Genomic DNA, 13,323 nt, shown 5'->3' on the forward strand with positions numbered 1-13,323 from the left:
TTCAGTATAAGTTGTTCGATAAATATTCATCTATTCCAAGAGAACATCACGCTCTAACCCTTTCACGCGGCTGTGGTGGTGTTGGTTTTGAGTTTCCGTAAGTCATTGTCAATTCCCATAGCCTTCAATTTGTGCAGGTCTATCTTTAGTAGTGCTGATGCTATCGTCGGCATCACTAGTTTTGAATAATATTTTACTGAAAGAATTTCACATTTGCAGACCACCCACAAATGGAAACCTGCTTTGTGCATGTCTCAAAACATACCTAACCACCATCAAATGGCTCCTTTGGAAAGATAGTACTAACAGAGAATTTCCCACCAGGTCCGCGTCATACGTATATTTCAACACTCTCTCTGTCATTGACAGTTCACTGAATATGAGCTCTAGCGAATCTTGATCTTTGTAATCTGAGAATTGCAGTTATAAGCCTTCCTCTAGAAAATCCGGATCTCTTTGTCTTCCAACAATTAAGGCAGATCTGACATGTCCAACATTTCTTAGTTGATAAATTAGTTCTATACTAGTACACTTCCTATTTCAGTATACCTCGTTTATATGGTTGTTCTGAATATTCTAACCATTCGACTAATTATTAAATGATTTCTACAAAGTAAGTTGGCCACATAACACTTATTTTTTCTTCTTCTACCAAATATAAAAAAGATATGTGTTAAGGTGATTCTGGGCAAGCGTTTGCGTCTAGCTATTAATCTACCAAAGTCCTAATAATACTTTCGAAACACGATCTTTTTTGCCTTCCAATATACCAATTATTTTATTATAAATTAATTTATACAAAAAATCTGCATGCCTCAATTGCATTTTCAATAACAAAAAACATTTAGTACCCACGCAGCATTGTAGAACCCTATTGAAAAAAAAAGTAACGCTATTGCATCAAAATCCCTCATGTATCCATAATTATGGTAGAAAAAGTTTACCTAAAAACTCTTTGTTCGATAAATCCGATTTTATGCTACGCGACTTTGAGGTTATAATGATATATTTTTGGTTCGTTATTATCACGAAACGTAAACAGTAAAAAAGAAATGCAGGAAGCGAAAAAATGGGTGAACACAAATTGAATTATATATGGGGATTTGGTTGTTAACTTCAGTTACAGGGTTAGAAGATTTGAATAAGTTGATTATAATAATAAAGACTTTTATTCAGTCGTCATCTTCTCTTTTATAGAAGAGATCCACTGGTGCAGAATTTGATTCAAATTTGTTATCGAAAATGTATTTTTTATCTACTAATTGTTAGAAGCAGATACGAAATTCCATGCATCAATGTTACACTAGTCAGTGTTTTTCCAAATTAGTGTACATGGTTGATTTTTATGTAGTCATTCTCTGACCCCCTCAAGTTATTTACTGTTTAATGGAATTGTCACTTTGCAAATCTCTCCATTTAATTGGAGAAAAGTAAATATATCACTGAAAAAACCCTTAGCTATCCAAGAAAATAAATGTCTTGTTCACATTTAAATGATTTATTATTGGAATTAGCGAGTGAAAAAAACGAAGTGTCCCCATAAAAAATCTATGGTACAGGATTTTTTACCTAAGCCTTCAAGAGAATTTTTTCTAGTTTCTGAATGTGGGTGTTAAGTTTTTCAATAGTTAAGTATTAAATTAGATCGATTATGCTGCTTTACATTTTAAGGTATAGAATATTGAGCATCTGTAGCGAAAAAGAATTTTTAGAAAATATATCCCTTAACCTTTTGTTTAGTTAAGATTCTAAGTTATCCATTATATACAATGACGTGACATATTTATCTAATAAAATCATTCCCTTTCAGCATATTTTGCTAAACAAACCATTGTCAATTGAGATACTGACATTATGCATAAACAGTGCCTAACGAATAGAACCTAATTGCATATTTTAATGCGTTCCTTTTGTCAATAAAGCTGCTGTCAACCTAAAGTGGTAAACAAACCTTCTGGTCAGTGTGATTTATGTTATGTAAACCAATACTTTTTGCGTAAACACACAAATTATATTTCATACATTCTTAAATAAATAAATTCCCAGATTCCTATACAACTGTTGAAATCATGCAGAGTAGATTTAAATATCATTCCAATTACTATCTTGTTATTAAACTTATTAAGTTATTATATTATTAATATAATTTCGTACGTACTAATAAACTACTTGATAGACGAGCTACGAAGTTATGGTGACTATTGGTTTTATAATAAGATGGTTGGTATTCAAGTTTTGAGATATGGTAACACTGATATGAATATTACAAATTTGACATTGCCATAATAAACTTTGACATTTTTAATGGTGAACGTACTCACAACGTATTGTCATACGAGTGCAATTTAAGTTGTTTACAGATACTTGAAACATTCATCTTGGACAAAAAACATTTTCGTGCAATCATTTTATATGGCTTTCGACGTAGATAAACCAACAGCAGTGTGCCAATCAACTCACTTCGACTTTTGGGGATGAAGCACCATCTTGAACCACCGTGTTTCGTTGGTTTTTCATGGTTGCACTTCGCTACATCATAAACTTCGTGGAGATCGTCCAAAATCAGATGTTGTGTCAGAAAACATCGATGCTGTGCCATGTAACATACCGTGAAATTGAGATATACTCAGTCATTACTTCCACTTCCACTCGCATACATTCAATAAAGAGCATGAACATTTGGCTGTCAAGAAGAATTGGATATCATATAATTTGATAATCATTAAAAAAATGATCGTGTCGATTGGTGCAAAGAAATTCTGAAAAAATTCAATCTCGCCGCTTCAAAAGGCATCTATAAGATCGCGACAGGCGACGAATCATAAATTCATGTATATGAACCTGAAACTAAACCACAATCGAATGTATGGGTCTTTCAAGACAAGTCAAATCCAACAAAAGTAGTTCTTGTACGAAGCACTTCGAAGCAAAATGATCGCCTGTTTTTTCGGAATAAAGAAACATGTCGCCACCGCCAGAGCAACGTAGAACGGCTAATTATGAATTGTAGACCACCATTTATTTACCAGATTTGTTCGATAAAACTATAGAAAGCAGTAACAGAAGACAAATCATTCTCCACCACGTCAATTCGAGCTCTCACACTTCGGTTCAAACAAAAACTTTTTTGAACAGTCAATTCATCGAATTGATGGGTCATCTACCGTACAGCCCTTGTTTGACACCCAGTGATTTCTACTTATTTCGGCAGACCAAAGATAAATTGTGAGGTCCCCGTTTTTACACATGAAAAAGCGGTTGGTGCGTTCATATCACATGTTTTGGTTAACTAACCTAACTTAACCTCAATCGGAATGAAAAAAATTATTCAACATTCAGTTAAAACTCATGTAAAAGTGCATTGAGTCATCTTCTATTTCGGATTAATCTACAAATTTTTAGAATATATATTACCATTCACTCATATGTTGGAAATTGGAAATGAAATTTAACGATTACTCACTACCATATAAATTGTATATACTTATAATCTTTCTTTACTCAGTCTGGACATATTATACAATCGGTAGCTGTTACATATATCTTAACCTACATCTAATGATCCACTTGTGCATGTGCATTTTGTAAATGAGAAATGAATTATACGAATTCAGTAGCGGATCATGAGTTATATATATATATATATATATATATATATATATATATATATATATATATATATATATATATATATATATATACATATATATATATATATATATATATATATATATATATATATATATACAATATGTATCAATTTCATAAATGGAATAAATACATTTTTAGCGGTGTTTGTCAGATATCATATCCTCATAACAAGTTCACAGAATAGAATTGAAAATTAAAAGTAATTTATCAAGATATTATCTGTTAATATTATAATTTGTTTATGTTCATAAAATTCATAAATCAAACTTTATTCTGAAACAACAAATTTATTCGCAATACAACATTCTTGATAAATTTATAGAGGACGCTACTGGTAGATGGGCTAGCCGTCTTGTACAAAAGGCGCTTAGCCTTTTAAAAAACACTTGTCGGTACGGTGACAGCAGACATTCTAAGTTTCCAACTAAAGAGACTCTTCCGATTTTTTTAGTTTTTTACTGATTTTATACATGAATACAGAAAAGGGTAAACTTACATTACAATTAGGGATGAATACATTCATCATATTGTCAACGTCAAATCATTGACCAACGTTGAATATAATTATATTATCGATTACAAACATTATTTCTACTTATAATACAATATTGGGTTTAGAAGTTGTCATCTTAATAACAAAATAGAATCTGATACTTAAAACATAATCATTACTTTTAAAACTCATTTGAAAAACAAAAAATAACAGAGCAATACAAGATATAATCAAAGATTATATCTTTGAAAATACAGGAATATAATCAAAATTATACAAATAAAACATTAAACAGCGATCTACCAATTCGTATTGAAAACACTAGTACCCGTTCATGGGACATTGAAGGCAAAATTAAAAATATGGAAGTTTTAATGAATACATATTTATTTTTTTACAAAAATATTTCTGATAAAAATGTAAAAGTTATGTTAACAAAATTAAGATTAAACAAAACAATAATTTTTTTATGCCACACTATATATATAAATAATATCATATTTCATGTTTTTTGAAATAATTATAATGCTTTTTAAATATGACAGAGATCTTCGTATTCAGAAAATAGAATAAGATTTCAGCAGTACGATAAAAAATAAAACTGCATTAACATATCATGGAATATCAAAAACATATCTTTAATTAAGGAAATTCAGAATTCCTTATGGAAACAAATAATTACAACAAAATTTTTAAATTTATATTATAAAGTATAAACTACATATAATGGTTAGATCCTTCTTTTTCGTGTATTAAAATTTGAATTTCTGAGAATTGAGGACAGAATATGTGGATACAGTTTAAATTGTTAGGATCATTGTAATATGTTGAAAAAGATCTCAATTCCAAATCAGCAAAAATGGATATGAATATCAATTATCAAGAAAATAAGTTAATTGTGTATCTTTAATAACTCCTTCCCAATGTATTTATTTTACTCACAACGATTTCCAATCAGCTATAAAGATTTAAAATTGCTATTAATTATTAAGCCATGATAAACCACACAATAAAAATGTAGGCTATATGTTTATTGAATACTCCTCGTAGTGCGTATACTTTTCAGCACGTGTGAGAAAACAATAGACCAGCACTTGTCTCAAGGATAAGGGGGTAAAATGGGTATAAGTACAAATACATAAACAAAAATACTTGGCTGATTGTGCCTTACTTCCAATGTTTTTATTGCGTATGCTTAAAAATGATAACAGCATAAACATGTTTACATTGATAGAAATTTTATATTTTTGATAATTAATTGTTTTGGACCATTGTTAAATAGTAATATTGAATGTTATTTTTGTAATAATCTGTATTTGTCATATTTTATACAAAAATAAGAAATAGAAAACAACTTCATCTTTTCAATTATTGATATCACTATTAGAAACATATCCACAGAATTGACTCCTTTTCACTCAATTCTTAAAGAAATGATTAAATCTGAGTTAGCATTTTTTCAAACTTTCACTATATTCCTGATATAGCAAAACCTAATGTATTGAAAATTATGTATGAAATAACAATTTTCTATAATGTTTTCTTTTTGTTTTCGATTCCATTTGACTTCATTTTACTTAAATGGTTCTTTGATCTAGCGTGTCAATGTATTTTCTCACATGTTCTTTCACCTATATTATTCACGTCAACATTATTAGTACCTACTTCCTTTATTTCCAAATTTTCTCTTCAAAAAGCTATTTTTCCCATTTACGAACAAACAACTCCAAATTTTAACTGAATTTTCTAATGCTCACTGTATCTCTAGCAAACCTAGATATCTATATTTTTATCAAAAATTACCCAAGTTCCACCGCCCACCAAGTTTATACGACAGAGGGCGCTTCTGTTTTTATTAATATAGGATCAATTATCCAAGATTGATTTGTGAGTTTTTTTAACATTGAAGTGAAGACTGATCCTCGCAGATGAGTGATGCAGAACAATTTCCAATTAACTCTTTCTCATAATCTGCCTATCTTCCCCGCTAATTAAACATCCAAATTGCCTCGTGCATACGTCCTAACCCCCAATTAATGAGTGGCGGGATTGTAACCGACTACGTTCAGTGGCGCGCTCTCTAGGGTATTTTGGAAATCAATAGCCTATTGCCAGGGAAATTATATTCAATATTTAAGGCAATAATGTTGTACAAGATTAGGTTGGATTCACATTTAGTATAATTTTCGTTCAGAATTAAAAGTTGTCACTCCCCTATACGAAACTAAATGCATTGTTTAGATTGAAATTGTATTCAAGTCAAATCAGTTACATAATAAAAAGAATGAATATCAAGGCAGTATTTATTAATTTTACAGTTATGATGATTTTTCAACTAGTTGTATAAAAACAATAAGGACTTTTAATATTATTCTACTAACCTCTATAAAAATTGCATGTATTTCTTTAGGACTATTGAGCCTAATCCTATTTGAGTGCGATAACCAGCACACGCTGAGAATAAACAGAATATTTTGGTCATGAAAAGGATGAAAGACGAAAAGCTTTACAGAGAATAATACTAGCAACAGAAGGTATGGATGAAGAGTGATTGATTCACATTGCTACCTACACTAGACATTTAGCAAAATTAACATTTGCGGCAGAATGGGAGAAACTATCAACATATTTATGGAGAATACACCAGTCTCATCTCATTTGTTTACTGGTAACCTCACGACGGTGTTGGAAAGATTGTGAAATGTCACCTGATAGAAATATATTTTCTGATAGAATAAATGATGGAAATGCGGTTCTATAGTGCAGGATCAAGTATGGATTATCGATTTTCTAGTAGTCAGTGATTACAATATGGAAAGCAGAATCAACCAAATACTTTGTATTGATATGATCTCCGTAAGTACATTAAAAAGTAGTGAAAGATAGCACTAAGGCAGCTTACTACGACCTTGTATAATCGTTAATAATCGTTAAGACATTGCTATAAGTCTTTTATTTTTCCAAATTATTCTCCTGTCATAATTTAAAGGAATATTGTTTCGATAACAATGTGAAATCGTTTGGTCATGATGGGTCACAGATGTTTCTTTGATAGAAACCGCCTTTCAGTTTTTTTACATGTCGTCGTTAGTCTTTAATGTATTTTGTTGAAAGCTCAAACAAATACAAAATTTGAATCTAGTTAGATCTAGAAACAATGAGGAAAAATATTTAGCATTCAAAATGACTTTTCTTTAATTTTCCATAGTGCCGACTATCCATTTTCAAAGTAATTATACATTTATTCCAATATTTATAAATCACATTCTAAATTGGAAAATCAAGAATTAGAAGACATGCGAAAAAAGAGACAAAAACAATTTTCTCTCTTACTGGGGTGACAAAATAGTATTCCGCTGAGATGCAACCAGAAACAGCCCTAAGTTGTAATCGTATTAATCACAGTGCGTTCACCCTAATTAGTTGTGTATTTCGTCAAAGCTATTGATAATTTCTTGACTATTCGTGTGTAAAATTAGAAGTCATAGACACCTGGAATCAGTTAAGGTCTTTTGTTTGTCTTAATTGCTTATACCTCATTCTGATTAAAGTAATATCTAAACAAAAAGGATTTTCAGAAAGCGTTTTCGTTTCCTTAATAGAAGTTTGTTTAATAAATTACATAAAAACTGTTCGTGTAATGTATCCAACTTTCACTTCAATTTGAGTTTATAAGGTAATGCTACAATGGATAGAAAAAGAAAATTCATTGATAATGAAAATGACTAATTAAACAAAGTACAAGGCAGGATATTTCCTTCTATATCACTTCCATCTATAGGTTTCCCAAAAAATCATCAAACCATGATCTTAAAAAATTGGGATTGTAAAAGGTAATCAGAAACATAAAATTTTATTGTGAAACGAAAATAGAGAATTAAGAAGGAAATTTATTAGTTATGAAGGATTGGAAGAGAAAATTGTAGATAAAAATTAATGGAGGAATGTAATTAGAAATGGGAAATAAGCATAACGAACCACAAATTTTAATATTGTGACAATCGGATCCATATATTCTAGCTATCAATTCTCTCGCTAAATAAATAAATAAAATGATTTGGCTTTCTTGAAATTATTTTTAACGATTAGTTCAAGGTTGTATATAAAGTAGTGAGAGATTTGTCAGAGAGATTAGTTAATTTCTTCCAAATGAATGCAGTTATGGCAAGCATCCAGAAGTTGAAATAACACATTGTACATCTTGTTGCACTTAGTGACGTAATATTTTATTTTGGGAAACTTTCTAAGTGTCCTTTGTTGCATATTAAATAACTTGAACCGAATACAGAAACAAAGATAACGGGAATGAATGTAGAATATTTATATTCATACAAACTGTAAAAATTCTCGAATCGGTCAATCAATGGTTCCAGTCAAAATATTAACAATAATAGTTTATACAGTGTATCCCAAGTTAGAGATAGTAGTTCAAATATCAATTTTTCTTCTTACCATTAACAAAGTAATAAAGAGGAACACTTGACCTGGATTATTTCAATTGAGCTCATATTGTTATTCATTTGGCAATATGCAAGGCGCGATAAAAAATCCTTCCAATATTTCTAACGATTTGAGGTGAAATTGAAATTCTTATTCGTGTATTTAACTTCTTAAAATCATTTTGGTCTCAAAAAATTTCTTGTTGCAGTATCCCAATGAAAAGAAGTACAAAGGTGCATACTTACGAGCCGGTTTTGTGAAATGGGTATCATCTATCAGATCTATGTCTCTGTTCGGGAAATTAGTCTTAATAGGATTGGGAAACAACTTATTCAATTTTGGTATCAATTTTTGTTGTAAGAGTTTCAAATATCGTCCTCAACTGAGGAATATTTAGATTCATTAGAAAGAAGTGTTTTCTAGTAGAATAATATTCGTGTCTAATTGATTCATACACATTCACAAAACTGCAATATTCCGTTTGTGTAATCTCCACTATTTCTAAAATTATGTTTATTTTAATTGAACGATTTCTCCAAAAGAATTAACTCTCCCAATTATAGAGATTTCCGAACTTAATTCTTAAAAGATTCAACAACATAATATTTTTTTCATTTTTTAGTTTCTTATGAATTATTTACAAGCTGTCCAAGTATAAAGACCTGATAAGTTCCAATTTGGTTTTTCTTACAATTGTTGAGGAATTAAAATTTCATATTTGACAGTTGACAGTTATGTATACACCTTATTAAAAATCCATCACTGTTATTATCTAAACAAAATTTTTAAACTACACTTGTTACTATAAAAATTGATTCACCCTGTTTTTCTAATCACACCTCATATCAGAAAGATAATTGATATTTCAGTTTAAAGACGCTGCAGGAAGATGGTTTTTAAACTATATTGAGCTAGATATCTTGGTGAAATAATAGGGATCAAGGAAGAAACATGAAAAGAACCTTACACATCGGAAGTGGACATGTACTGGGCAAACCGATACAAAACGATTAAAGGAGATAGTATTGAGTAAGTAAGTACATATTTAAATTAGCAAACATTAATTTTTGAAAAGACTCCTAGTAGTTTTGTTCTATATATCATGAGATATATATTCCAGCTGAAAAAAATTAAAGCATTGGATATAAATAAATAAATATATACGTTATATTAACAACTTAAATTAGATATCGACATATCCAAACAATTTTTCTCTACCTATAGTCATGAACCACCGTTCATTGATTGTATTTATTAATACTAACATGAACATAATAACTGAAATACAGTTCCGACATTCACACCACGTAGATAACGTATGTATATTTAATATGTGAGTCCATAAACAGTAAATGCAAATTGACACTTCACACAACAATCGAATTTTAAAAGGTTTCATGTTCATAAAAATGTTATACTTACGAAGTTCATTATTTACTTCTGTATTGATAGCATGATAGCACTATAATAAATTTTATCAATTATAATATTGGTTTATGTATGTCGACGCATCTTAATGGAAACAAGAAACTTGACAAATTATCATAAAGTTCCCAACTTGTGGCTTTTCTTATTAAGAATGGTATAATTAGTAAAATTTCCATTTCCATGATAACACTGAATACAGAAACTGAAATTTTGAATTGCCTCATTTTCTTTATGACATAGTCAGACAGAGCCAAAAGCCAGTTTTATGTGTTTTCGTACTGATATGTGCTTCTAATCCTGTTATCCGTCTATTGAAATGTTGACATAAATCTGAGGCTTTTTGTTGGTGTACATTGTATATAAGCACCTTTCATATCAAGAAATAAGTAGTTTTAAGAAAATGTAATATAGACATCATTTACTGCATCTAATGTGCCGTAGCCCCTCCTATATTGTATTTTGTCCCGTGTGCCATTCCAGCCTTGTTTTGATTATCCTTTCAAAAACTAGACAAATAAGTATTTGTTTCAGTTGTTCAAGGTACTTTTTACCCGCTAAGATTTAATAATTTGTAGTAAGTTTTTTGAATAGTTATTTTCTATACACTATGGTCTATCCATTGACTTCTAGGTCTTCTCTGCTTTCTCCCTAGCTTACCTACCCCGCCATTCTTTCCGCTGTTTCTGTTATTCCCTTTACCTGTTTAATTTTGAATATGTCCCATTCCGTTCTTTCTTTTTCCTACTTATTTTCCAAATACTCCATTCCAGCTGCTTCTATTTCCATTTTCGTACTTTCTGCGAATTACTCAGTAGTATAATTGTTAACTCTGCAGCGATTTTCCTGTCTTTTAATGGTATTATCAATTTTCTATAATTGTTCTGTATTTGAATTACCTTTCAATTTGGTCAAAAGAAAAGTATTGAATTGAAAAAAAATATAATTGAAATAATAACTATTTGTTGAATGTTTCTATGGTTTATTGTATTGTTTATATATTAATCTTATTAATGTAAGTTATCTCCATCAATAATATATTTAATGGGATTTTTTATTTATTATTATGATTCAGTACTTTTATCAAACAATTATAAATTATGAACTGTCCGTAAGTAAAGTCCGCTGCTAGTTTGTTTTTATAGTAGCCTATAATTAGATATTGATGAAAGTTTCTGATCCTTTAAATTATTTAAGAAATTAAAATCTTCCTTTGAATTTGAAATTCGCATTTTCCTACACTAGTTTATCTATTGCGTCATTAGTATGAATAAAAATTATTTAGGAGTCTCGCTGTTGGCCATTATAATACATGAATTAATTAGAAATACTCATCAACGTTAGTCTTTGCATAAGAGATTTTTACGACTTTTCTTTGTCCTAAACAACTTTACAGTCAGAGTACATAAAAATTTTAGAACTAAAAATAGTGAGAAATGCCAGTTTAAGTTAGATTACCTGTGCACTCAACCGTATTAATAAATAATTAAACCGAATGCGTTAATAAAATATTGTAGTTTATGCATAAATATAGTGAATTATATTCAGCGAGAATAATTTACTGACCTTGATGTGATTGTCCTACATTAAAAAAAATATTTTTTCATCATGTACCCACAAAAAAAATAGTTTGCTTGCAAACCCTCTAGATCAATACACTCTTGTTTACGTCTAAGAATCGACATACGAAAGAGTTCGACATCTGTCCTGTGACATTCCTCATATGCTCTATGGGATTTAAACCTGGTGATCGGGGTGGTTACAGCAAAACATTAACGCCAGATTCCTAGAGAACTCCATATTCCAGATGTGTGCGTTATCTAGCTGAATGTACCTGTGAATGCACAATTTAGGATATTATCAACACCCAGTTGCTATAATGTCCTTCGAATACACCCAAGGACAATAAGTAATTATAATAATAAGTAATAAAACCACCAAACCACTACTTGAATAGTCTTCTACACATGCCTTCTACGGCCGTAATGCGTTGTAAAATCCATAATTCTACATACAATATATCGACGTGCGTTTTCTTTCTGCTAGAGTAATTGAGAATTATTCCAGCAGTCCTGTGCACATACCTTTCAACAAGAAGCCCATATGACTCTTGACAATTATATCACGTCATTCTGTTTCTTAGCGCACCAGCTCAAACGTTAACTACAGTGGTCGGCTGTCAAAAGAAGCACTGAAAAAGAGATCAAAGGTTTGAATGAGATGATATGGTTCATGCATGTCTACATTCCTTTTCAAATATTAGTCAACAAATTGACGTGTAATAGCAGAACGTTTTCTCAGAGCTGGTTGTGTGGAGCATCTGTCTTGATGCTTGATAGTATTTCGGTTAAATAATTGGTCTTTGTACTTGTTTAACTTCTTTGCACACACACCGTAAAGCTGCATCGCACTATATCGCAATGAAACCAACACCTCTATAACAATTCTACCAATTCTAACCCTGTCAAAATCGCTTATTTGGTGATAATTTAGATGTTTTTGCACATGATGCATTTTTTAGGCTTGTTACAAGCAGACAAACTCGTATTAACTAAGAATATATATACAATACGTCCTTCGTAACCATGTTCATATACCAAATTTGAGGTTGTTCTGATTGTTGTATTGAATTGATGAATGGTTTATTCCAGAAATTTCATCCAGCTCCCTCAATATGTATTCCCTATTTTTGTCAAGTCAAATGATTCGTTAGAGAGATACATATTGAACCTAAAGTTGCTTTCCCGTTTGTTTTTAAATTTATCCAGATGATAACAATGATTTAAATAAAAAAGCTATTTTATGAGCTTGAATATCAAACTGAACATGGGAGAAAAACCATATATTTCTACTCGAAAAGCATCCACAATACTACAAATATAAAGAAATAGAATTGCTGACATATAAATGATCTTGCAAATGTGCCTCTCTATAATAATAATAATAATAATAATAATAATAATAATAATAATAATAATAATAATAATAATAATAATAATAATAATAATAATAATAATAATGATAATAGGTATCTTATCGGCTTATAGGGACAGTTCTTAAGGTGGATCGATTATTTATATTTTCCATAATGTTCTATTCTGTTCTGGAAAATTTATAGATGATCAACTTTAAATTATTGGGTTGATACTTTTCTGGAGCTGGACACGTTGATGTGCGTGTATCCTGTTGTTTGATATTTTTGGATTTCTAATTATTATATTCAAGTTTCCTTATCGGGAATGTGGCAATAAAACACCAAAGTGGACTAACTTTAATATATTTTCCGAATATATAATATATTTCGAATACTTATG

Source organism: Diorhabda carinulata, chromosome 1, assembly GCF_026250575.1.
Source record: "Diorhabda carinulata isolate Delta chromosome 1, icDioCari1.1, whole genome shotgun sequence".
Lineage (NCBI taxonomy): Eukaryota > Metazoa > Arthropoda > Insecta > Coleoptera > Chrysomelidae > Diorhabda > Diorhabda carinulata.